At 37.7% G+C, this 26,037-nt stretch overlaps 1 long non-coding RNA gene across 1 annotated transcript; it reads right to left on the bottom strand.

Moving 5' to 3' along the window:
- Positions 1 to 2,713: 2,713 nt before the first annotated feature.
- On the bottom strand, positions 2,714 to 25,744 carry LOC140255070 (uncharacterized). The gene is made up of 3 exons (XR_011904375.1): positions 25,576 to 25,744; positions 5,632 to 5,727; positions 2,714 to 3,743 (listed from the first exon to the last, which is right to left on the bottom strand). It is a non-coding gene; the product is annotated as an uncharacterized lncRNA (long non-coding RNA).
- Between the last annotated feature and the right edge of the window lie 293 nt (positions 25,745 to 26,037).

The raw sequence follows: 26,037 nt of genomic DNA, 5'->3' as shown, positions 1-26,037 counted from the left end.
ACTGAATTGACTGAAAACACCCAAAAAGTGAAATTTTCATAACAGCATGTCAAACTATGCTATTTTAGCATGTTACCATTTATATCAGCACACATGCACAAAACTCTAGTTAGTGGTAGACAGCTTACTTTGTTGAGATAGGCATGCTGGAACAAAAGCTCTGACGTCCCTCACCGAACATTTAGTTCATTTTATTGTTTCTATAAAAATCAATGATAACACTTTACAGATATAGGCACTTCCTTTTCTGCCTTCCACACTCATTCTCTTCCTCCTCTGAAAGCATTTAATGTTTTTCTCACACATTAATTTACTGTGAGAGGCAGTTTCTAGTGATATGGAAAGCACGTGACTGTGAAGGCCACTTCTAAGGTAGATGAAGCTCTAGTATTGCTCAACAGTTCGGTTCAGATGAGGCAGTGAGATGCACACCACAATACGATGGCAAACTGTAAAAGTGTTATCCAATGTAAGGCTTAGTGTGTCAGTGCACTGCATTTCTCCGTGCCTATTATAGAAGATTTTAGTATGTACATATTCATTAGAAACAATAATGCTGACTGACTTCCATTTGTCACAGCTGCATTCCATGTACTTCATATTAAGACATATTAATCTTTCTAGTCTGCCTTTAGGAGTCCTCCATGAAGCACTGTAAGAGGCCGTGGTTTTACACTGTTTTCTCTAAGTTTGCTGAGGATGGACAAGTCCAAGCATGTCCTGGGCAAGGACTGAGCAATCCTTTGTCTGAGGAACACCGATGGACAACACCAGGGGCAACGACAAAGGGTTAAGCTGCAGGCTATCACCCCAGGTTAGCCGGAGGTGGGGGAGTGGGCCACAAGGGTGGATACATTAGAAAGCTCACAACAAAAGCAAACAAGATCTTCTACTTTAAACCTTCTGTCCTGAGGCTTTACCAATCTTGCTAGTTACCCCTGTGAGTCAGAATCCAGTGGAACCATATTAACAAAGCCCAAAAAAGGGCAAGCTGGTGTCTTGTTTTACTTTAGAGAATACCCCGTGGACTTGGACTGAATTAAATTGGCCTGAACGCAGAAAGAGCTCTTAGCAATTTGTGTTTTGTGACAGAAACACTTTAAATTGGATCACATTGTATTTCAGTTGCAGTAGTATGGTGTTTTGTGTTGTGGGTGGTAATGTTACACCTCTCTTTATTTGTTATTATTAAACGCATGGTTGATGTGAGATGTACGATTATCACTTTCCTCCTTTCGATTCATCAAGTAATATTTGTGTCACCACTCCTGTAGAATCACAGGGCACTGTCTGTGGAAAGCTGATACTGTGTACTGCTACAAATTTTGTTTCCTTGTTCGCTTCTATGTTTTATACAAGATGTTGTATCCTCTCTGAACTTTGTAAACTATGGACAAGTCCAGGACGTCAGGAATTCTTTTATAATGATTGCCTAAAATATTTAATTCCCCACTCTCGCCCTCCTTTACCCTTATGCTTTCTTTTTCTCACCATCCTCAATCATCAGTGTTCCGTTTTTAAAGCAAACTTTGACTCACAGGGCCATGCTTTTTGCACTGTAGCCTCAAAGTTTGCTGAGGATGAATAAATCCAAGCAAGTCCTGGGTGAGGGTTGAGAAATTCTTTGTCTGAGGGACACACATAAACAAAACCAGGGGCAACGACGGAGAGATAAGCTGCAGATAAATGGCCGTGAATGGCCTTTTGTGTGGGCTGATCTCGAAGAAGATGGCCATCTCAGGGATACTCACATGACTCTCACCCAAGCACCCAGGAATGCCACATAGTCAAGAAAAAGGAGAATAAAAGAGGGATCAGCACCAATGACGTTAGGTTGTCTGACATCAGATTGCTCACAACGTGAACAAGGAGATTTTATAACATCAGATTCCTCGCGATCTGACACCTGCACGCTGAAGAACAAAGAGATAACGGGCTTCAAACCCCTCCCTGCTGCCGCCAATAGAAGCTCCCAGAGCCGCTGCGCGAGACCCTGCTGCTTCCTCCACCAGCTGGCTCTGCACTGATTGGCTTGCTGCTTGTGGCCGGTTACTCTGCTGCTGCTCTCCTGTGCGCTCTTGCCTTGGAGCAACGAAACGTCGCGTGACAGGACGCTGCAGCATCCAGGTGGTGACTGTCCTCGCTGTATGCAATTCCTGCTTTCTTCTTACGTTTCCCATCGCCCGCTTTCCCCTCCCCGTCACACTAATACTCATTAGGCACTGCTCCTCCTTCCCCATCTTCTCCATTATTATTTGTAATAGACTGGTCACAACAACATTTGAACTGTTTTTTTTCTTAATCTCACACTATGTTTACTATAACAAACAAACTTGCAGACAAACAAACTCCCTCCTATAAATTGCAATGAGACAACCACACCTATAAAACTAAATACTGTAACTAAGTAGTAGTTATTGAGACTAGGACAGTACATTGCATTTCACATTATTCATTTTGTTTCAATTCTGAAATGAGTATCCATAATAATTTTTAGTCAAGCTTTTGTCAACTCCAAACAACTTCAACAGAAAAGATGTACTTGTGGGACTGCAGTCAGCAACACACTGAAAGGCTCATACTTCACAGTAGTTTGCATCCAGAAGACCAAATAACAAAATAAATGAAATAACAAATGAAGAGCCTCGATATTTAAGGAAAGCACATTGTATTGTTGATGTATGAACTGAATAAATTCCATAGAGTTTCAGTACAAATTCATATACAGTTTATTTCTTAAAATCAAAGGAGATGAAGTATCCAGCTACAGTTCTTACAGCAAGTGCAGTACCTTACCTGTTCTGACTTAAAGTATAAGGACAATGAATTGTTTACTCATTGATTCTACCTGAGCATCAACTCAGAAAGGAAGTTTTTCATGTTGTTTCATGTTTACAAATCTAATAAAGAATTACATACCATTTGGTAACATGTATATTCGGATTATTTTCATCTAATAAGGCTTATAGAAAAAAGCTTTAAGGTGTTCATTGCAAATGATGCTGTGGTTATACAGACATAAAACTGGCATTTTCATGCAACATTTAAGTGTTTTGTTATGGCCGGTGCATTTCATTGTTTGTGAGGACGGTGAAGAAGGAGTTTCTTATTCAAAGCTCTGTTTATAAACTCCACAATTTATTATGAAAAACCATACATGTTGTTCATCAGAATGCCAGCTCCTGGGAGGAGGCTTTTTCTGCCTCTAATGACCATTATTTTATTATTAAACATATAATTAGGCTCTGACCATGGTACAATTCAGAATAAATAACACTCCAAGCTCCACATGAATTAAACGATATTAATAATATTGTTAAGTCCAAAACACAAAGAAAAACTTCAGTGCTGAAAATGGCAAGAGCAGAAATGTGCTTACGTAAATTAAAAGACAAACAAACAAAAACCCTTCATTTAAACAGTTGAAAGCTTCAGTTGCTACCTATCCCCCCCAAAAGCAAACACCTTACCTCTGGAACAAATGTAAACATCTGTTATTGGTGATAGAGAACAAGGCAGTTGATATATGTTACTAGCATATCTAGGATAATAGAAATACTGTTTCAAACCAGACACACTGCATAGATCTTCAGTTGGCACAACAGTCAAAGGTGCAGGAGTGAAGGGTATTTTAATCGTTCACATCAGCCTTCATTCCTAATCATCCAGGACTATTATCATTAGCTTTCTGCATATGAAATAGATTCTCCTCACAGCAGAAGCATCTTCAGTGGTATTGTTTCCTGATTAAAGAGGAAAAAAATGGTTATACTTGCAACCCCTAGATACAGTCTCTAAAATGACATCGCACAGAGTCAAATAGGCTTAAAAATAATGTTCAAATATTCTGGATACAGTTCCAAGTTTGTCTACAGCAGACACCTCGAGAAATTACCTGTTCTTAGCTCCTTTTAACTATGCTTACTAAATGAAACGAGGGAAACTTGAAGCGTTGGTGTATTTACATAAAAATGCAAGAGTCTGAGCAGCTACAAATCACAGTTCTCCCAGTGATGACCAACTCTGGGCTTGGCATTCTTATGTTTAACCTCAGTTCGACTTGCTATACTGAGAGCAGCGTGAAAATGCAAGATATAAGAGATATAGGAAATTTAATCCATTATACAAAGATATACTAAGACAAGCAGTTCACGCTGCCAGCTAAATTTAAAAAGGCTCTTTCCCACTGTACTTGCTTTCCTCTCTGCATGGAACCTTTCTCAACAGCAGTTACCTCCACCCAGATGATCAAACAATTGTGTAGTCATCTTCTTTATGTAAGTTTCTAATAGATTATCAGGTGCTTTATGCTTGTTTCTGCATAAGGCTGAATTTCACCCAGAAAATACATCACATTTTCATATGGCAAACTGCTTCAGATTTAATAATTACTACTGCTGTCAGAAAGACTGCAGAGCAAGCAGATTTCATCAGGAGGATAACCTAAATTATTTCTTCGGCCCTTCCCTTCCTATTTCTCTATGCTCATACAAGTTTAAATAGACGTTTTCTGTAGCTGGAAAATGAACCAGCGCATTGCTTCATTACTTTATTAGCAAAAATGGAGCCTGATCACCATCAAAGCTGACCATTAAACTACTTGACATACAACAGAGGAAATGTTCCACCCAACTCCCATGTGTTTAAGCTGGAATTCTTGAAAATCCTGGCATTGTTTTCTTTTACAGACAAGCCATTTAGTACTAGGAAACCACAAAAGCCCCAAGAACCACATAGTAATATGATCTGCAGTATATTTTTCACAACACACAGTGACTAAAGAGAACAAGCAGGACACACGGACGTCCTTTTATATAACTCCTTAGGCACGCACAGAGAGCAATACTGAACTTACTGATCGGATACCCGGGTCAGTCCAGCAAGACCTAGAATATCAATTTTATTATTTCAGGATGCTTCTGTGCTCTTGGTCAATATGCTTCCCTTCTGCAAAGTTCAAATCCACATTAAAGTGAATTTCATCCCCTCGTTGTCTTGAACTTTTATGAAACCACAGCTAGGAGAAGCATCACTGATCATATTTTCAGAACAGCACCATCTAGAAATTCTAACTAAGAGGTAGAATACTCATCTTAATTTGAGAAATAGTGCTCATTACTCACATGGCATTGCTGTGACAACACAATTGAGCCATTTTCAGTACTTGGGATAGTTAGTTTAAACAACACTATTTCTTTACATAAGAATACTTAGCAGTGCTGCCCAGGGATCTCAGGATGGTTCAATACTGTGTTAGATATATGATTAATAGACTAGGGCTTCATCAGACATGGTAATATTGACTACATTGTTAAACTGAAACCTCATGCAACATTAACTAAAACACTACAGCACTTAGATATTAGTACACAATGAGTGAAGACAGATAACCAAGGAAGAGATAACTGGCATGGAGTCATTCAGAAAATACACTGTTGTTTTGAATGTGATAACGGTAGCCATTCTGATGGTTTTCTACAAAATAAGCTGGCACCCAACGAATACAGAAAATCCGCAGTACTAAACAAGATAGATAGCTTTCTACAAATGCATGAAAAACTCCTTCATCAACAGAAAACAAACAATCATTCCTGAGAGACCGACATTGTAACATCAAAGCAAATCACTCACCATAGCCTTGAGTTAGCCAGACTTTGTTCCTTTGGTACCCTGTACAGTATGTTTATGGTTAAAGCTGATCTTGAACTACCTTCTGCCTCTCAGTTTCTGAAAAACAACCAACCAAATGAATGAATCAATGAATAATCTCCAGGCAAAAGACAAACTCCGAAAAGTTTCCAACTAAAATCCAGAAATTAAAACATGTGGATCTAACCAGAGTCCCTTTAACTGTTACTAAAGCCATATAAATTTCACAACTCCAAGAGCAAAGAGAGAAAGTGGTAATGAAAGAAAATAAAATTACAGGACTTCATAATAACCTATATACCTCTGGCATAAGATATAACAGCCATTTCTGTTTACCAAGAATTCCTTATGTGATATCAACACTAAAGAGTTGTGTACAAATCTGCCAGGATTTATTACACTGTATAGACACAAAGAAGAATATCACAACCTCCTTGTAGTTCATCATGCCTCTTTCCATAATGCAGACAGCATCACTGGCATGCTTCAAAAAATACTCAGTCACAACATATTGCTTTTGTGCTATTGTTAAATATATAAAGAGTCTTTTAACAACACAGTTGCAAGACAAAAAACAAACAAACAAACAAACAAAAACCTTCTTCCCAGAAAGGAACAGTCAGAACATTTCATTGCTTTTTGAAAGAAAATAGTTATGATTAATACGATGTGAACTTTCAGAACATACTGCATCAATCAAGTTCTGCATGAGCAATTATGTTTTATAACATCATTACTATTGTCTGCACAACATAACTCAAATTTCTGAAAGACAACATTTCTTCCCCAAAGGACACAAATCCTCGGTATAAGTTCTTGGTAAACCACTACAGCTCTGAAGAGAACATCCAAGAAGTAAAAATTTATTTTCTGGAGTAGTACTTGAGGTCACAGAAGGTATTGTCCGCAAAGCTGGCAAGTCTCCTACTGTGGCAAAGAAAGATTTTACAACTGTGTAGAAGCTATTAGGTGTAATGAGGTTTATGTCTGTAAGTACTGAAATTATTTTTCCTTCTAGTAGGAAGCCAGTTTACTTCTTTGTCCTTCTCGGTCCTCAGATGGTAATGTATCCATTTCTTATGACTATATCTTCAGATATCAAGTTACTTTTTCATTTGCACTGTACATCCCATAATGAACTAATAATTCCTCATTGGAAATCAACAGCCAGTGAATTGTTACAAAAATTAATTGTAAGTAAAGCTGAACTTCAAAAGGCACAGACCTCACTGGTCCCACAATCCAGTACTAGATTCAGAAATAGATACACTGGTTCATATACTAATGATGAGTCCAGAATTTCATAGTGATTCTGCAAAGAAAACGAGAAGCTTAAAGAAAGGTCAGAGGTTGCACAGAAAAAACATAAACAACAAAATAAGAAATGCAGGGAAGGTTAAAAAAGTAGAGAGAGTGAGAAAGGAGATAAGGACTAGTTACTTCAACTAAGGAAAAGCCAGACGTGATACTGGAAATGTGAAACTGATGTCACTGACAGCATCTCCCTAAGACAAGGCCAAAAGCAAGACAGTCTTACAATGAAGTCCTGAATTTTCTGATACAATTTTGCTTCTCTTTACTTCATGTGAGACAGTGTAACCACACAAGAAGTGTGGTCAGGTTGACTAATAGGCAATCAAGATACTTGTGCAACTAAATTCCTTTTTAATGAGAAGTCTTACGATTAAGTCTTCTATAAATCTGTAGTTAATCCAGTTCCGTTTAAATAATTCCACTGGAATTAACAGAAAACATCCTATAAAACAATAAACTTTTTTTTCTTAATATTCAAAAGGAGTTGATACTAATCTGAAGAAAATATGTAGAATGTTAAAAAAAACACACGTGGAATGCCAAAGCATTCCATTTAGATGTAATAATCATACCCTTAAAAGAAAGTAAAACAATATACATGATTAGTCATGATTCCCAAGTTTTTATTTTTTATTTCCAGTCCATCCCATCCATTCACACGCATCCCTGTTTGTCGCCCCTCAATGCAATACAACACAAAGATATAGCTGGCCACTAAAATTACATACTAAGGAAAAAGCATTTATACACATTACAGCCTTTTCACTTTGAATGTGTATTATATCTGAGCATGAATAGATCTGGTATATTCAAAACACGCAGCTCTGATAGTATCAAATACAGGCACCAGCATTCGTTTCTAATATTTCTTAGTATGAGATTCCCACCACAATTTCCTAATTAAAAAAGACATAAGATTTTAACAAGCTGCATTACTGTTCTTTGTATTTGTTAGTTAAATTTTTTTTTAATTGAGTGCCACCATAAATTTTCGGCTAAAAAATCGTGAACAGAAATGCCAAATCCACTGATAATCTAAACTTCAGCTTATAAGCATATTTCGCAGTACTTGGATCAAAGTAACCTATTAAGCACCTTCCAGATAAGATAAATTTGTCCATGTTCTACAACTATTACTAAAACGATCATTCTAATGATTCTCATTGGATTGAAATAACCACTGAACTTCTTTAGGCCCTGCCCAGACCAATTAACAGCTGGTTTACAGCAACAAGGACTAACAAACCTAGGTGAACAGGCATGCGTTCAGTCAAGGTATCCTTCCTGCACAGTGACACAGTCTTCAGATTTAATGATTCTGAGATTCATTTTAATATCGTACCTAAAATGATAGAAAAGGAAAGACATATCAAATTTTAACAAATAGGTAAAAAAAAAGGCCAGCAATAGAACTTACAACGATACTCAATCTCTCCAAGGTTACTTTAAAAGAATAACAGTTTGACAATTAAAACTGAATATTATTGTGTCTATACACATAAACTTGCCAGAAAAATTACCTTAACATTCCCACCATAAATTATTTCTTAACTAGTCCACAGTAAGCACTTCTAATTTTTGATTCCATGGTAATTCAGTTTGCTTTTAACTACAAGATGCTTACATTTTTTCCAGCCTTAAGTGTGTAAGGAAAAAGCAAAACAGTTGTGAAAGTAGAAAATCCTTATGCTGAGAAAACAACACCAAACACATTTTATTTACCATAAAAACTGTTTTTTCTGTTGCCGTTGAGTTTCTTTGACACTACTAGCAAACTCCTCTTGATAAATTGTAACTCCCAGTCTTTCAGAACATCTACAAAAAAAGAAAACACCAATAAAGCAATCCACAGTTTACTTATATATACATATATATCTAAAAATTTACCTGAGTTTTGATTAAAATATACCCACAAAGCCAAAAGAAACAACTTCCAATCTTACTAAACTATATACTTATAAAAAAAAAAAAAAATTGGCCAATCACAGCATGAACCTTAGACTAACCATCAGACACAACAAATGAGTCAGCTGCAAAAGCACAAGTGAAGGTAATTTAACTGTACTCCCAGAAGGGGTGGAGCTGGACTCCACCTCTCCCAGATCCCATTTAAGGGCTGACCACCACTAAGGTGGCTTTTATCTCTGGATGTTGCCTCTTTACATTGTTCTTATGGTGAGTGTTTATCTTGAAGGCTTCAGAGTTGGTGAGTACTGTTTTTTTTTAACTTAATCTCTGACTATCTATTTCTGAATATGAATGTACTCATGCAACTATATATTATACTTATATTACTTTAACCATACAATACTGTATGTGTATTATTTCTACCAAATAGTAGCTTTTAATTGCTTAAAGCAAGTGATAAAACAGTATGCATTCCACCCACTTAAAGAGTGAATTGCAGATATAGGCTACAATGACCCATTTCCAGACAAGAATTAATGTACTCTTAGTGGTTTTAATTTATTGTTTTTCACACCAGGATAGTTAATATTTCATTCCATTTACCACATTAGTTAGTGAAGGAATAAAAGCTACAGAGAATCTGGATTACATAGAAATCACTGCAGGCTGGTTGCACCTTAATCATAAAGTAATCATAAACAGAAATCCTAGTGTTTTTTGACATTAGTAGATGTACAGAAGTCTCTGCTTAGTAACATGGAGGAAAAAAGCCCCTTCAAGCAGCTCAGTTACATATGCAATTTTATCTTTTCTACATGGAATCCTTTCTGTTTCTTTTCATCCTGAAGCACATGGAAAGTCTCCTGATGAGGTTTTTCCTTTCTCTGTGCAGGAATCCCTCACAAGAAAATAAAGAAGCTTCTTTCCTGTCACTCATCCTTTCATTCCTTCAGGGTTAGGAGATCATTTTACATCCTAGGGTATAGCTTTAATTAATACTTCCTCTTACAAGACAACTCTGTAACACCTTCGCAAAACTGGGTGGGGTTTGATGAGATATGATTCATTTTAAAGTGTTTCCCTTTGAGAACAGCTCTACAGCATATAAAACACCTACTCAAACAATTGCAGATTATGTGGGCCCATAATTATTAAAATCATAAATGACTTAACTAAAGGAAAGTTTACTTTTCCTGACATTTATACAAATCTTAAGTCACTTAAACAGAAAAAAACAAAGGCTGGCACTTAAATATGTGTACTTAAACAAAAATACAATCCAAACCCATACATCTAAATTAAAAAATATAGCTAAGAGAGATGTCGGTTTAAGTATTTTTTCTCATGACTTCAATATCTGTGCCCATTTTTTCACAACTGTGTTTCTCATTTAAGTAACAGATCTCTCTTTAAATAATTAAATGTAAAATGGAAGTAAGTCCTCTCTTTTCTTTAGTTTATATTTTTCTGAATTTCAATTGTTTAAGCAGTCACTCTGGCAGTTGAAGAAGCAGGTCAAGCAAAATGTTACTTAACATGTGCTGTGACAGACTGATTTTTGGTGACTTCGTTCTCTGGTTAGTTGGTCAAAGTAATATCTCTACTGTGTTCCCTTATTTTATAACCTTCTTTTTCCCTGGAGTTAGATGCAGAATCCTAATTTACTCATGGCTTACTTAAAAGGTCTTCCTCACATGACAAGATATTTGCTCTTGAATCTTGTATGTATAAAAATTCCCAAGCCAAGACAACCTCGCTTGTGGTTGCAAATGTGAAGTTGCATTATTTAGTTAGGAAATCAAACCAGAAAGACACTGTGTGACTTGATATCTTGTGCAATAAGTGGTACACCCTGTGAGTTTTCTGCATTTAAAGATTCACCCTTGCTATGCTAAGCTTAAACATAAAAGTAGTTTGAAAATACTGAAGTTATGAAGAACAGCCTGTGCTAGGTCTATAGCATTGGTCTCAGGGATAAAATCTGCTTTGAAAAAAAAACTAAGACATATTATAACAAAAATGATAGACATTATTAAGACAAAATGTTAAAAAAAAAAAATGGAAAGAAATATGATTCCATTAATCATTAGGAATATGCAATTCCATGCAATAAACAAAAGAGAAGTCAGTTGACAATTACTGCTGTAAGAGCAAAATAAAGATGGCTGGCATTTTAAGCCAGTTTTCCATGAATTGGCTTTTACAGGGAGTGTAAATCCAAAAAGCTAAATAACACTACAGAGTTCAGTACAAATGCCATTTAAAACTGGCTGGTTTGATTAAAGTGTATCATGGAAACTCAGAATGACTTAGGTAGGGAGAGACCTTTAAGATCGGACAATCACAACCCCCAGCCTTGGGCACGGTTGCTATCTTTTCTGTGTTGGGAGCCCAAGGCCTGAATGAAATAATTCAGGTGGAGCCTCACAGGGACAGAGCAAGCGAGGGAACCCACTTTACTCTCCCGGCTGGCCATCCCTTGATTGATGCAGTGCAGAACACTGTTGGCCTTTAAGGCTGCAAGCACAATTCTCGCTCATGTTCACTGTTTTCATCCTCAAGGACCCACAAGTTTTTCTCTGCAGGGATGCTCCTAAGCTCTTCTCCAGTTTGTACATATAGTTGGGATTGTACCAACTCAAGTTCAGCATATCTCATTTGGCCTTGTTGAATATCATGAGGTTCACATGGTTCCACTACTCTAGCTTGTTCAGGGCCCTTTGGCATGGTTTTCTTCTGCTCTATCATTCAGCTTGACATCATCTCTAAACTTGGTAGAGGTGCACTCCATTCCAGTATCACTGATAAAGATGCTAAAAAGCACATATAATCCCACTATCCTTAGCAATCACCTTTACTTCTTAATTTAGAATACAAAATTTCCTCAAAAAAGGCCAGGGAGGACATGGGAAAACTATGCGACTTCATTCGTACCAGAACATATCATTTCAATAAACAGCACAAATGCAGTAAAATGATTTTGGTCACAGAACAAGCAGAGCGTAGTACCTGAGGAAGATCGTAACCTCTATCTGCAATTGCTTCAGATACAACTGTGGGTATGTGCTTCAGGTCAGCTGACAGTCAGATCTCACCTTTCTCCTTTCTCTGCCCCTAAGTCCCTTCAGGAGCGCTCATATTGTTCTTACTTGTTCTCAGCAGAGTGCAAAGAAAAGATGTATATTCTTGGCTTATTACTGTAAATCATCTACTTGTTGTTAGCCCTCATTAATGTCTTAGTGAAAATAGAAATAGGCGGCAAACCTGCACAGTGCTGAGAACATAGACACAAAGTTCTCAGACAGGTCATGAGGGGTGTATGGAGAAAACACGTATGAAGAATCCCATTCTGAAGCAGACAGCCATACAGAATTGAATACATGGAACTAAAAAACATTATGTGCACTTAGTCTGCTGCTGTAGGAGACTCAAGCTCTTCAAAGAAGGGCATTTTCAGCTTGCAGAACTGCACTACAAATTCTCAAAATAAACATGAAAAACACATTTGTTGTACTTCTAATGTGCTGCAAATTGCGTTTTGCTGAACAACAGTTCCAAAACATGGAAAATCGACTGCACTGTGTTCCACAATGCTTAGAAAATAACCATAATGAGCCATAACAACGCTTGTTCTTTGTTTGTATATTTGGTACAAATATTTCAAGGTTCTTAATAAATGCAGTCTCAAAGACAAATCACACAGCAACGATTTCCAGCACTAACTTAAGACAAAATCTCTTGACTTTAGCATTTAGCAGTGGCTTTTTTTTTTTCTAAGACACTCCAGATGTGCTCATGTCTGCAGGGAAGAAAACAGGGGCAAATGCCATTCATGCCTGTTTTTGATCCTGAAAAATCACTATACGAAAGAATATTAAGTAAACAGTTTTTGTGTGTGGGCTGTTTCAAAATGCAATTAGCCAATTTTGAATCTCATTTGTGTTTTCAAGTTGTATTTTCCCTTGAAAAATTAACCGAAGCTTTAGCAGATAAAGCAACCCATAAGGAAAACTATATTTTCATTCTATTCATCAATCTCATACATTAGAATAAAGACATAAATTATTCCCTATGTCTTATCTTAAAATAGCTGTAGTTGATAGTTAATGCTTATCATATAAAGTAAACAGTATCTTGATATCAGTTGTTATTAGTTTGCTGGAAAAGGCACGAGGTTCTTATTTGCTCCATAGCTTAAGAAAAAGGAGTAAAGAGGGAGAAGGGGTACAACCTTAAATTCACTAAATGGTACAGACATTCTCTCCTTCACAGTAATCCAGAAGCACATTTTAATTGGACACCATCGGGAAATTAAAGGGACACTTTAAGATACTTAGTGATACTAACATATGAACTTTACGTTGGTAGAGAAAAAGCAAAATAAATATTAAAACGTACTACTTGCAGTTGTGTTTAAAACCTCATTTGGGAAAAAAAGATATATGTGAAGAAATAATGAAAATTGGCAGTTTAGAAATTACATTCTGGTCATGTGTTGGCAATCAATAGCTTATTCTTAAAAACTGCTTTGACCTCTTATGAAGTATAATGCAATAAGTTTAAGTGAAAGACACCCAAATTCATGCAGTCCAGCTGGCTTCCTTCCATATTTCTGTCTTTACCCCAGGGATTATAAAGAACAGCTGCTCAAGCAATGAAAGCTCTACCGACAGCCAAAAGCTTCCAACAGAAAAAAGCCTCCTCATCTCTATTCTGTCCTGACACAAACAGTTGTTGGCAGCTGTATTAGAGTGGGGAAGAAGAAAGAAGACAAAGTCACTGAGAGAAGCAGGTGTTGATATAACTGTAACATTGATTCCTTCTTCAGAAGGATGCATAGAGGGAAACAAAATGTGTCCCTGAGCCAGGGGGATGGAAGCAATATCTAGGTTAACCATTCAGTGTGTGAGATTCAATCATCTTCATTTAAATGGTTTTGGGGCTTAATCATATCCATGTTGAGTCTGAAAAGAACTCACTGAAGTGTCTCTCATGGCTGTAATTGAGATTCCAATTTTGTGTCATACATTGTGACAGGCATTGCAACCTTGCAGAAAAATGAGAACTAATAAGTGCGCCAATTTCTGAAAATGATTTCTGAAAATGATTCCATAATACTCTTTATTTCAGATTTGCAGGACTAAGACTAATCTAAATCTAATAAAAGAAGATTCATATGGGTCTCATCTGCTATATAAATCCATCAGAAATTTACACTATGCTTTCTGTTTACAGAGTTATTACCAATCTGCTTGAATTTCCACTGTATGCAAGTGAGGGCTTTAAAAACAGAAAGCGTAACCGTACTTATCATGATACAATTAATATTCACTAGCCTTGTATCCAAATATCAGTAAATTAAAACAGTGTAAACAACAGCTGTAGGAAGGTATTCTCCAATACTGTTGAGCCATCAGGCCAAAAAGTTGGGGACCATCACCATCAGGCCAAAATGTAGCACTGTGTCCTTAGTGCTAATATGCATCATAAGGTAAAAATAGTGTTTAAGAATAGGAAAGGACTTAATGTTCTCAAGTTTGTTGTTAAAGAGTGAAATTACTGAGGTCGATCTTCTAAGTAGTCACGCTGCAGCACTCTAATTCTGTATATGCAAACATTCGCCTGCAACAGCACTACAAGAGAGACACATTAAGAGCAATTATAGAATATATAGACTACTACTTAGTTAAACCAGTTAGAAGAATAGCTAAATGCAAATAGCTTGACTACTCCCACTAAATGCTTAACTTTCTTTCTCTTGTGTAAGTCCTATGTTCACTAGGGAAGCTGAACATAGGCACTTAACAATAATAAGCAACAAAAGAGTTGGAAGAAGGGCTGGACTGAGTCTCTATGGTCGTAAATGCTTTTCAATCTACAGTAGCTGCAAACTACCAAAATGACAACGGTATGTTTTTGTGAGATAGTTGAAAAGGAAGTTCTGTTGTAAGAATTGAGGGCAGAGACTTTTAAAGATCTTATTTTGATTTCCATTTATTGCTTCTTTGCTTTTTTTGGAAATTCTCCCAGGACATTTCGGGTTTGTCTCTTTACACTTCCTCAATTGGTCTGTGGGGATTTCTAAAATCCAGGCTACAAATGAAGACATCTATTTTATGATTGCATCTAACACTGGGCAATGGTAATTTGAAGGAAAATTTGATGTGCTCGTGTTAGTCAGAATCACATAAATTACAAAGGCGGGCAGTTTTGGTGGGCTGAAAAACAATGAAAGCTCTGCAGAAAGTGTACAGAAGCTTCTCGCAACTTTTCGTGCCTTTATGCAGGGCTCTGACTTTGTGCTTTGAAGACTAAGCAGCAAGCCTATTAACTCTGCCCGTTCCTTTCATTTCCCAAACTTGCGTTTAAACAGAGAACACTAAAATGGTAAGAGACCCAGCAAAGTCGCTGAGCTTACCTATAGCTGGCAATGACCAAATCTGAAGTGGTTAGATTTTAAAGGAAGACGTTAGTTTCTACACAGTGCAAAAGCTTAAAAATCTTCTGTATTCTGTTCCTGGAACAAATGGGCTAACTGGCAATCTAAGGATAAAGAGGCTTCCTCCTTTGTACATGTACAGCGTTCTTTAATTTGCCATCTTAGCCACTTAATTCCTTCCTTATCAGTTCATATGCCAGATATCCTTTCTCTCCAGTTTAATACTTTGAGCTTTGATATAAAAGCTGTAATGAGTTCCATGTTTTAATGTAGCAAAATAACTACATACAACCCTACAGCAGCTTTACTTTTTCTGAAAATCTATTTTCACACTTAGTATCTGTATCATATTTCGTTGTTCCTCATAAACAAGCAGTTCTTTCATTTGCATCCTTTAGGCAGATTTACAGACTAGCATGAAGTATCTCACAATTGGAGCTTTAGACAGGAAGGAAAAGCTCTTTCCTTTCTCTGTCTGGTAATTAAAACTGAGTCTTCAAAGCCAGCCCAGCTTTTTCAACTTGTTTTGAATTCTGCCTAGCACAACAAGCGCCCCAGTCTCCAGTAAAAGTGCCTATGCTTCATCACAAAAGGAACTAATATATATAAAATACATTCAATACTCACTAATTTGTCAAATACCTTAGGATAACATTTCTGTTAGCAAAAGAAGGAGGATTGAAAGGAAATCGTTCTGACTGTAAACAGGAGCTTATCATATCCCACTTCCCTCTGAATTGTGTAGGGATTTTTCTTTGCGTAGCTACTTGATTTATGGCACCGGCCAAAGCTCAGCAGCCAACAAAACGGAATCATGCAAGTACCAAAGGTTCCTCTTGGAGATTTTAACTCCATTTTCACTATGGCCTACAGCGTTCGTGTAGCAAACATCTGCAAAAAAAATCAATTAAAAATTAAACTGTTCTACGGGCAAAATTAAGGTCATCACAGCATTCAAGCCTGCTTTCACAAGGAAAACACTCACTTCCCACATTTGAACAGTGCACCTTTACAGTGAACAGAAACAAGAAACAGAAGCAGCAGCTCTAGTCCTTTTCTCACTCAAATTCTATGCTAGAAAGGAAGATCCGGCTTAGGCTTGTGTATCTAACATCTGAACTCTAAACTCACACAGGTGTTAACACAACTTTACCTTGCTTATCTGTATCTGTGTCAGATAGAAGCACAGATGGTGATACTTGATTCAAAATTTCTGGCCTAACAATAGTGTGCTGTTTGGTGTTTTTTTTCCCCAGTTTAAATGTAAAAAATCATTCTACCAAAACTATCGTACTGCAGCTACTGTATTGCTGCCTGAGCTGTACTGAACATGACACGCCAGGCTACAGCAAAACTTGTTTTGTCCTATGTTTTGTATAATATGTTGAGACCCATTTTTGACTAAGTTCTCAACAATGAGTTCAGCTGTACATAGAGGCATCTAAGTCTGCACATCTCCAAAAGCTTTTGTGCACTTTTCAAATGGAGTTTTTCAAATGTTGCATAGATTTCATTTGAGTCAGGCTGTGCTTTATTCACTTGTAAATTTTAGTTACAAATAATTGCAATGATATTTAATAAACAGACAGCTGAAGTGTCTCTCCTACTGAGAAAGGCTGGGGGAGTTGGGTTTGTCCAGCTTAGAGAAGAGAAGGCCTCAGGAAGTGTTTAAAAGAAGCTTATAAACAGAAGAGGCACTGACTTGTTTCACAGTCTGATAGTGATAAGACAAGGAGGAGCTGTTTTAACCTAAATGAAGGGAGATTTAAATTAGGGACTAAAAAGAAACTGTTTAACTTAGGGGTGGTAAGGCACTGGCACTGCTGCCCATAGAAACTGTGGATGCTCCATCCCTGGAGGTGTTTGAGGCCAGGTTGGATGGTGCTCTGGGCAGCCTGAGCTGGTGGGTGGCAACCCTGCCCACTTCAGGCGGGGTAGAACTCTATGGGCTTGAATGCTCCATCCAACCCAAGCTGTTCTATTACTATATGAAATTTCTGATTTACAGTAACTATTAGCAGTTGTTAATTTTTCTAACACTGTCTTACAAACATCTTTTTGAAAGGGGATATCCTGCATGCTCAACTGTCTATTGTTATAAAGTATTTCAGCCTACAACAAAATTAAACCTAATTATATATTATATATATATGTGTGTATACCTATATATATATATATACACATATACACACACAGGCATATATATGTGTGTGTGTATATATATATATACATATATACACATACAGGCATATATATATATGTATATTTATATATATATACACCTAAATACTTGAAAACAGTAGACCTTCAGGTCAGATATACCCTCAGTAAACTCAGTGCGTTCTGAACCCAGCTTATTCCATAACACCCCAGCTACTGTTAATGTTCCCTAGGAAAGAAATTAAAGCATTGTGTATTTACTGGCACACTGAACTGTACCTCATTGGACGCTATCTCTTCAAAAAATCTGTGCACCACACCAGATTGGGTTAGCAACAAAAAGTTCATCAAATAAATCACATTGGGAAGTACCTTTGTTTCTAAGTATCTGTCATAATCTGGCAAAGGTGAATCATATCTACACTAAGATAGGCAGGATCTTAAATCTTAATGATTTTTTATAATACCTTATGAAGATATTTTGAACCTAAATGTTTGCTCAAGATGAGGGGAAATCCTCAAGACAAGAACACAGAGGAGGAAATAAAGAATTCAAAAATGATTACTAAGTCTAAGTTATCAAAGGTCTTGTGAAGACCTAACAGAAAGATTAATTGTGAGATCAGAAAGCTTTAGAGGAAAAAACAAACTGGCGTATTTCAGTAGCAAGGAGTCAAGGTATATTATTACACACACAACAAGCCATAGCTGGGAAAGACCAGCTAGAATGAACAGATGATGAAGTAAAACAGTTTCTATCCTTTAGCATCTGGTCTAAGGAATGCAGCTGAGGAATGGTTCTGAAACATATGATTTGAGAGGCTAAAGCAAAACAAGTCTTAAGTACAAACACAGACTCTCTTGGGCCTTTCTTGGCAAAGACAACCTATAGAATTCTTTTACTTTCCATTTGCTTGCATTCTTTTGTGCTTTATCTTTTACACAAAAGCCACAAATGCGTTCAGAAAATGTTTACAAATATAAAATGAGTTCTATAGAATAAGGCTACAACTAAGAAAAAGGTAGTATTGGTCACAGTTCAGAAAAGAGAATGTTGAAGTTGTACAAAGCTGACCAGGTATTACTCAGTGTCAGCTACGTCCTGCAGGATCTACCTCTCATGAGAACCCACTTAAAAGTGAGATGGGGAGTTAACTCTCAACTCAGAAAAATTTACCAAAAATTGAACTGTTTCACCTGAGCAATGAAGATAAACTCTTCAAAAGCACAGCAGCTAGAACATAGGGAAAGTGCAACGTCTTCAGCAGCAACCTTCTCTAAAAAGAACTAAACCAGCATTTCTGGCCTCAAGAGAACGATGTGCATTCACTGTTATACATTTTTACTTACAATAATAGCAGTAGAAATAGCCTGTTTTACTTTTATACTTTTAATCGGTTTTATTAATAATATATTCTAAACCAGTTTTGGTTGATTTAACCAGAGGATAACACGGCTTTCATAGCGATACAAAATCAATGGGTACCTGTATTCCAAGGTAGATATTTAATTGTGATAGTATCAGGCTATTTTGTTCATTGGTCAAATTATATCGCAAACATATCTCGCCTGAGATTAACAAGACTCCATGATGCAAGACAAACTCTGCCTGTACACAAACCACCAAAAGGCAACTAGAAAACAATAGCTACAAAAGAAAAGCAACAGCTGATGGCCTCCATCTGGTCTCTTACCAGACCTACCTGTCTAGGATAAATGCACTGTTCATATCACAGGGTAACAGTCTCCAACAGAGAGCGACTAAGTCATTCTTCAAGACTTGCAGATGTCATTTAGGCCCACTTCCAACTGAAACACACATTCACCTTAAAAGGTATACAAAGTAAATTCCTAGTTAACTTTCAGAGTTGTTCATCTCTTAACAGATGAAGTATGTAAGACGGTAAGTAAAACTAGCAGATACATTTAAAAGATGTTCCTAAGATAATTATTTTCTGCTCAGGCTACCCAGTGTATTATGACACCTGCTCCTCTGAGCTTATGAACTAACTCCTCAGCAGGAAAAGGTCCGTCACTGGGACAGCTGAAGAACAGTGCAGAGTTCACAACATGAAGACTGTGACCTAGAAGAAGTTTTTATTACTACCATCTGTTTTTAAGATCTGTATAAATATGACAGACAATTCTAAATTCTCACACATGCAATAATGGACTAGGATTTCCCTGCTTGGTAAAGCAAAAGATACAAAATATCATGCTCGATGCTGTAAACAAAAGTTTAAAATCAGAAATGTTTCCTTCTGTCTGAGTCCTGTTTGTAACCCCTGTCAAAATAAGGTTTTGTAGTCATATCTTTCAGCTAGGGACCGAGACCAGAACAATTAAGTTAAGTGGAAGTAAATGAGGCTGCAGTTTACAGTTCACAGGGAAAAGGTTGTGCCTGTTCTCATATTTTGAGAGTCTTGGACACAAGAAAGATGTTCTGATTAAACTGCACATTTGGGCTGCTATCTTAAGAAAAACCACTGTTGAGACATTTCTCAGTGGCAAACAAAGTACAAATGTAAGGAAAAGTATTTCCAAACGAGAGGAGGAAAGAGAGAACAAATCCTCAGTTCATTGAGAGAAATAGGGCCTAATTAACTACAGTATCTTGTAGAATACCAGCTATGGGTCTGCATCGCATTTAGGTTAAAAGAAAAACATGTAATATCTTAAATATAAAACACTATGACTGTCATCAGCAAGTACTAGGTTGATTCATTGAAGTGTGGGAAAAAGAGAAGTGTGGGAAAACCCAAGGGGAGGTATAATGAAGCTTGTGCTGACCTTTATTCAAACATCCCAAGAGTAAATACAAAGTGAACTATAGCTTACATTGTGTCAAGTTGTTATGATACTCCACATGTGATGTGTGAACTCTGTTGTACTCAGTAACAACATTAAAAAACAAAGGGTACAATCTTTCCTTAAATATTCAGTAACTACAAAACAAAACCTACTTATGTGTAAGGCATTTTATTCCAGCAGTGCAGTGAGAGGTTATTTCTGTCATTGATTTTCTCTCCTTCTCTGTCTTTTCCCTTTCTTTTGGTCAGGATTTTAAATGTAAGAATGAAGGAAACAAACCTGAGAGAAAAAAAGCTGTATTCTTTTTCAGGGAAACGGAGAAACTGGGCTGCCATAATATTGTTCATCATAAGGACTGCATATAGTTTTCTGATATTTGTACACATATCAGCAATGTGTCCATATTTTTTTCCTGTGGTTGCATTAATTGAAGCCGTATTTCTCAGTGTACACATTGAAGGCTGCTGCCTTCAAAATCAATTCTTCCTCAAAATATGCTGCATTTTTAAGTGTTCAAGATTTCAAATCCACTTATTGCTGCATGATGAGATTTTCAAGAAGATCCGAGACTCATGGATGCCTACAGACAGATAACATTGACCATATAACACACTAAAAGTACAGAATGTTAATGCAAACATGCATGAAAGGGTGTGTATTTTTTAAGAGTTAATGGTTTACAAACAAATACCTTAAAAACAGTTCTCCCAGAATAAGAAGGAGCAAGGTGGTTGAGGTTTCTGTGAGAAATTGAATGCAGGTATTTCTATTATCTTTCTTGCATCACAATAACTTACCAGTAATTGAAACAAAGCCTTTCCAGTCATCTAACATTTATGAACCTCTCTAAATCTGGAAAGGCCTTCCTGAATCTATTTTATCACCAAACATGAAACACATAATCTTTTTAGTCACATCCTCTTCTGCCATAAGAAGGGGAGGCTTAGCCATTTCAGTAACCCTGTCTGTGGTGGCTTTTTTTTCCACAAGCATTGCCAAAAATGCACTCCTCATCCTGGATCTGTGCGCTCAGAAGTGAATAAATGAGCCAAGAATGTACAGAATCCCCGAACCTGTCAAGTTCTTAGAGATTATTGAGAAAAAATGCCCCTATTGTTGTACTACTACCGTTTCCCAAGGCTTTTTCCAAATGAGTATTCTGAAAAAGGGCAGTGATATTTGTCTCTCCACCACAAATTTAGAGAACAGCATTTATACAGAACGCTGACAACCTAAAAATACAAGTTGCAAGTAGGGTTAATGCCTCAGCTTTTAATAGCAGCGTTTCATTTACTTTAGCCTGGTTAGTTGATGCCTTAGATTCACTTTCCCGTGGTTCTCTAAAAGATACAAAATGTCTCCTGCAGAAACCTGTCTCATATTCTAGGAATTTCAGTGCTTAACAACTTGACCATATCCAAGAATCTATCTACCTATACAAAGTTTAACATCATGGCTTTTACAATTACGTATGTGCCATCAAAGCACAGAACAAGAAACGATACGAAAATAGTTTTCTGAGTAACTGCCCAGCGTTTTGATCCAAATATTCCAATATTTTTGTAGACTTACTTAAAAACAACACAATCAAATAAGAAGCCCCAAAGGAGGACTTCTTTTGTCGTCACACACGCGTATACAAAATCCCTCCCCTCCCAAAACTGGAATATCAGCTTTTAAAACCGAAAAGAACTTGAGCTCCCTCCTGTGACAGATGGTCAGAAAACAGCTTCACGATGGAAGTTGCTTCAGATTGAGCAGCACTTCAGTCCAAAGAACTTTCCTTAGAAAGATTATAGCTCAGAATGAAATTCCTTAGATTCAAGTATTACTTCATGCTATTCTGCATTAAATGCATAGTTAAATTGAAAGGATAAGCTGATAAATCTTCAGATCTGTAGAATATTATAAGGCCTCTGATGGGAAAGATTTATTACTTTTGATGTCTTGGAAAGGATGTTATCATGTATGCAATTGTGCATTTTTCTAGCAAATGCTCTCAACAATACACAGCCTATTGTACAATACAAACAGCCAAGACACCTGAACAAGGTTTTACTGCGATTAGAGCTCCTTATCCTTACTGTAATATCCTTCTATACACGTAGCAAGCAACATCATCTGACCAGCAAAGTGATTTCTTTGATTTGCAATGTTAGAGCTGCTAAGATTGTATCGATATTCTACACCAAGGCCAAGTGGACAGAATGACACTGCAGTCCAACAGTTTAGATGTTAGCAAAAAGCATACTTGATGGCATACATCTGCTTTTTAAGATATTCTCATACCAATAACGCAAAAAGAGACACATTGCCCTGTGATGAGTATGTTCTTATAGTGTAAATACAAACGATATTAAGAGTCAGAGGAGAATAACCACGTCTTCGCAAAATATCATTTGCTGAAACAGAGCAGATTGTCCTGTTTCTGTAATTAAATCAAAAAAGTACATATGATTAACCACTTGAGTTTGCAGACAGGTTGCTACCATGCTGACAGCCTCAGACTTGACAGAAGGTAGTCTTATAGCACATGTGCGAATTACTGTACTGGTTCGTCTCAACGCTCACCTGCCTGCATCATACACAGGAATAATTTAATCATGGTAACAAACACATGGAAATTAAACAAAGGAAAGATTTGCTGTTTTGTGGCTTCGGCACAATTATCAAATAAAAGAACTGAGACTCCTGAGAACTGTCTACAAGTAAACTATGAAAATCCTTGTGGTGACTAACAGGATGAAATGAACCCCTTTGGAAATCATCTACCTTCAAGCTCGCTGTTGCACTTGTATAATACCAAAGAAACTCAGCATAAGTTAATAGATTTCATTATGTGTTATTTCAATGTAAGAACTTTAATCACTTTGGTTGAACTATAGATTGAAATTTGCTTCCCTTCAAGATGAAAAAAAAGCCCTTGTACAAGCACAATAGGTCATCAAGTACTTGAAATTAAAGTCATGAAAAATGAGAATGCTTCTATCTAAGGATGCCAAGAGCATAACTATTAACCATAGAATAGAAGTAATGATCACAAGTTGGGAAATATTACAGGTCACATCATAAACTAAATGACAGAAATACATCAGAAGAAAATAAGACCGGAAGAAAACATTCCAAACACCACACCTAATTTATCAAACTAATACTGGAAATCCCAGTGAAGGTGATCATGAATAACACAAGAGGCAGGACAAAAACACAACCTCAGCACAGTAGCATATGATACAAAACCAGAAGGGGTGGTTGATGGATCAGCTGGTTGTACTGCTGATGGCTGAAGAAAGGCAGACAGGAATGTCAAGTTGAACAAAGGGAAATGCAGACTCCTGCAGCTGAGGAAGAACAATCGCACGAACCACCAGAAGATGCTGACTGTGTGAAACACCGAGTGTCCTGGTGAACAGGCAGAACACGGGACAGCGGGTGGGCCTTGCAGCAAAGGTGATCAACAGCGTCCTCTGCTGCTTTAGGATGAGCACTACCAACAGATCAAGCAAGTTAAAAGTATTTGCCACACCTTAAACCTGACTAAATACAGCTGGAGTGCTGTGTTCAGTTTTGGGCTTTCCAGACACAAACATGCTCATGTCGGTCCAGAAAAGTACCACAATGATAATCAGTGGATTAGAGCACATGTCACACAAGGAGAGGCTAAAAAAGCCGGAAATGACTAGCTTCACCTACTCATTTCTATAAATATCTCATGGAGGGTGAGTAAATAAAACAGTGCCAGACATCCCTCGGTGGTGCACAATGAAATAACAAAAGGCAATAGGCACAGACTGAAATATAGGAAATTCTCTCTAATAATTAGACATATATATATATATATATACACACACATATATATATACACACACACATATATATATTTTTATATATATATGTATATATATTATTTTACTCTGAGAGCAGTAAAAGATGCTTTCCAGAGAGACTGTGGGATCTCCATCCCCAAAGATAATCCAAACCCAGCAGCACAAGGGACTTCTTTGCCCTGTGATTAATTCTTATATGATCATTGGAAGAAATCAACCACCAGTCAACTAGTAATTATGGCAAAGCTGGACCAAATTATAAACAGATACAGGATAGCAAACCCTGAGTCACTATCAAAACATACTGACAGAACTGAAGAAATCTGTCATTGCCATTATTTAGCGAGATATTTTAGTATACAGTGATATAACTGAAATCCCCCTCCTTAGGGGCAGAGTCAGTCTAAACAGATGAGGCAGGGAAGAGGAGAAAGGAAATACTATTGTTAGAAAACTGAGGCTCTGAGCAATTGTGCTCAAGGCCACTCAGGAAGTTTTTAGAAAAGCCAGGATTATTAGAATCTCTAGAAGTCCATCACTGCACCGCAAGGTCACCTTGCTTTTTAAGCCTTACAACAGATTTCTTACCTCTAATTCAGCATCTCTGAGAGGAAACATCTTCAGCTTGCAGGATTTGCAGGAGATTTTCCTAGATCCAATAATTCTCTTTGATTCTGAGAATCTTTGATCCTATTTTTCAGTCAGGTTTTCTTTTATTTTTTTAAAGGATCTTCTTCAAAATAAAAATTCATGTTACTCACAGTATTTAAAGGCTCCTGGGACAAAGCAACTGTAAACACCTTGAAAACAGATACACTTTGCCCTTTGTTAACAGAGGAGGAGAACTGAAAGCACTTGTGCAAACCAAAAGGCAAATCAGTATTAGACTGGCTGTGGGACAGGAGCTGTAGAAAAGTGAACCATCACCTCGTAAGAGCCAAATGATATTCAGTATGTCTCTTAATGGACTGGCTCATATCTGCAGAAGGGAAGGGTCTGTTATATGGGATACGTAATAACCAATTATAACGCTCGTCATTTGGCTACAAGTACTCTCCATATCGTGACTTGTGAAAGATGTGTGTTTAAACTATGTGCAAGAAGGCTGCTGATCCACAACATGCACTGAAGCGGATTCTTCCTGAAGCCTGCTCATTAAACAAGTTCACACAACCCTGACACGGGGTCATAGCTATAAACTCACACAGACCTATAAGTGAGTCGCAGGGACCAACACACCCCACACAGGCAAAAGCGCCAGCAGGAACTACAGGTGAAAGCAGAAGTCTATTTACCCATTAAATTGTATCCCTCATTAAAACCCCTTGACCACCCCCAGAGACAGAAAACAGCCCCCTGCTCATCCCCAGGCAGCTCGTTCCGGTGCATCATCTCTCCTGAGACCCTTCCCTCTGATCCTATTGCCGTTACCTGGCAGCAGCGGCCCACCCCCGCCCCGTCCACTACCTTCTTCCACACGAATAGCTCCGAACGACTGCAGGGCCGCAATCAGCAGAACAACGCAAAACAGGAGCGGTTGAAGAAAAGCAGCAGCGAGAACCTAAGATGGGGCGACGACCTTCCGTTATCTGCAGAGATTCCTCTGGAGCCCAAAGGCACAAACGCTCCGGCGGACGAGCTCTGCCTGAGGAGCCGGAGCGGTCGCTGCGGGGACGAGGTGGTGCCGGCAGGTGGCGCTGCGGCCCATAACAGCCCGCTGATCCCGCGGCCTAAAGCGGCTGGATAGGGAGAAATGTGGCAGGAGGGGGACCAGAGTCTTGTATTTAAACTCGTTTTAAAAACTCATTTGGATCAGCTCTGTTGTTTCTATATAGGCTTTTGAAGAGAAGCGGTAACGCTGCAAGGTAACTCGGCTTCTCTCAGCGCAGCGCCTGCTGGGAGGGGCCAGAAGATTCTGACAGGGCCACG

The sequence above is a fragment of the Excalfactoria chinensis genome, chromosome 7, assembly GCF_039878825.1.
Source record: "Excalfactoria chinensis isolate bCotChi1 chromosome 7, bCotChi1.hap2, whole genome shotgun sequence".
Taxonomy (NCBI): Eukaryota; Metazoa; Chordata; class Aves; order Galliformes; family Phasianidae; genus Excalfactoria; species Excalfactoria chinensis.
Note: the sequence above shows the minus strand (reverse complement) of the source record. Positions and strands in the feature narration are given on the sequence as shown.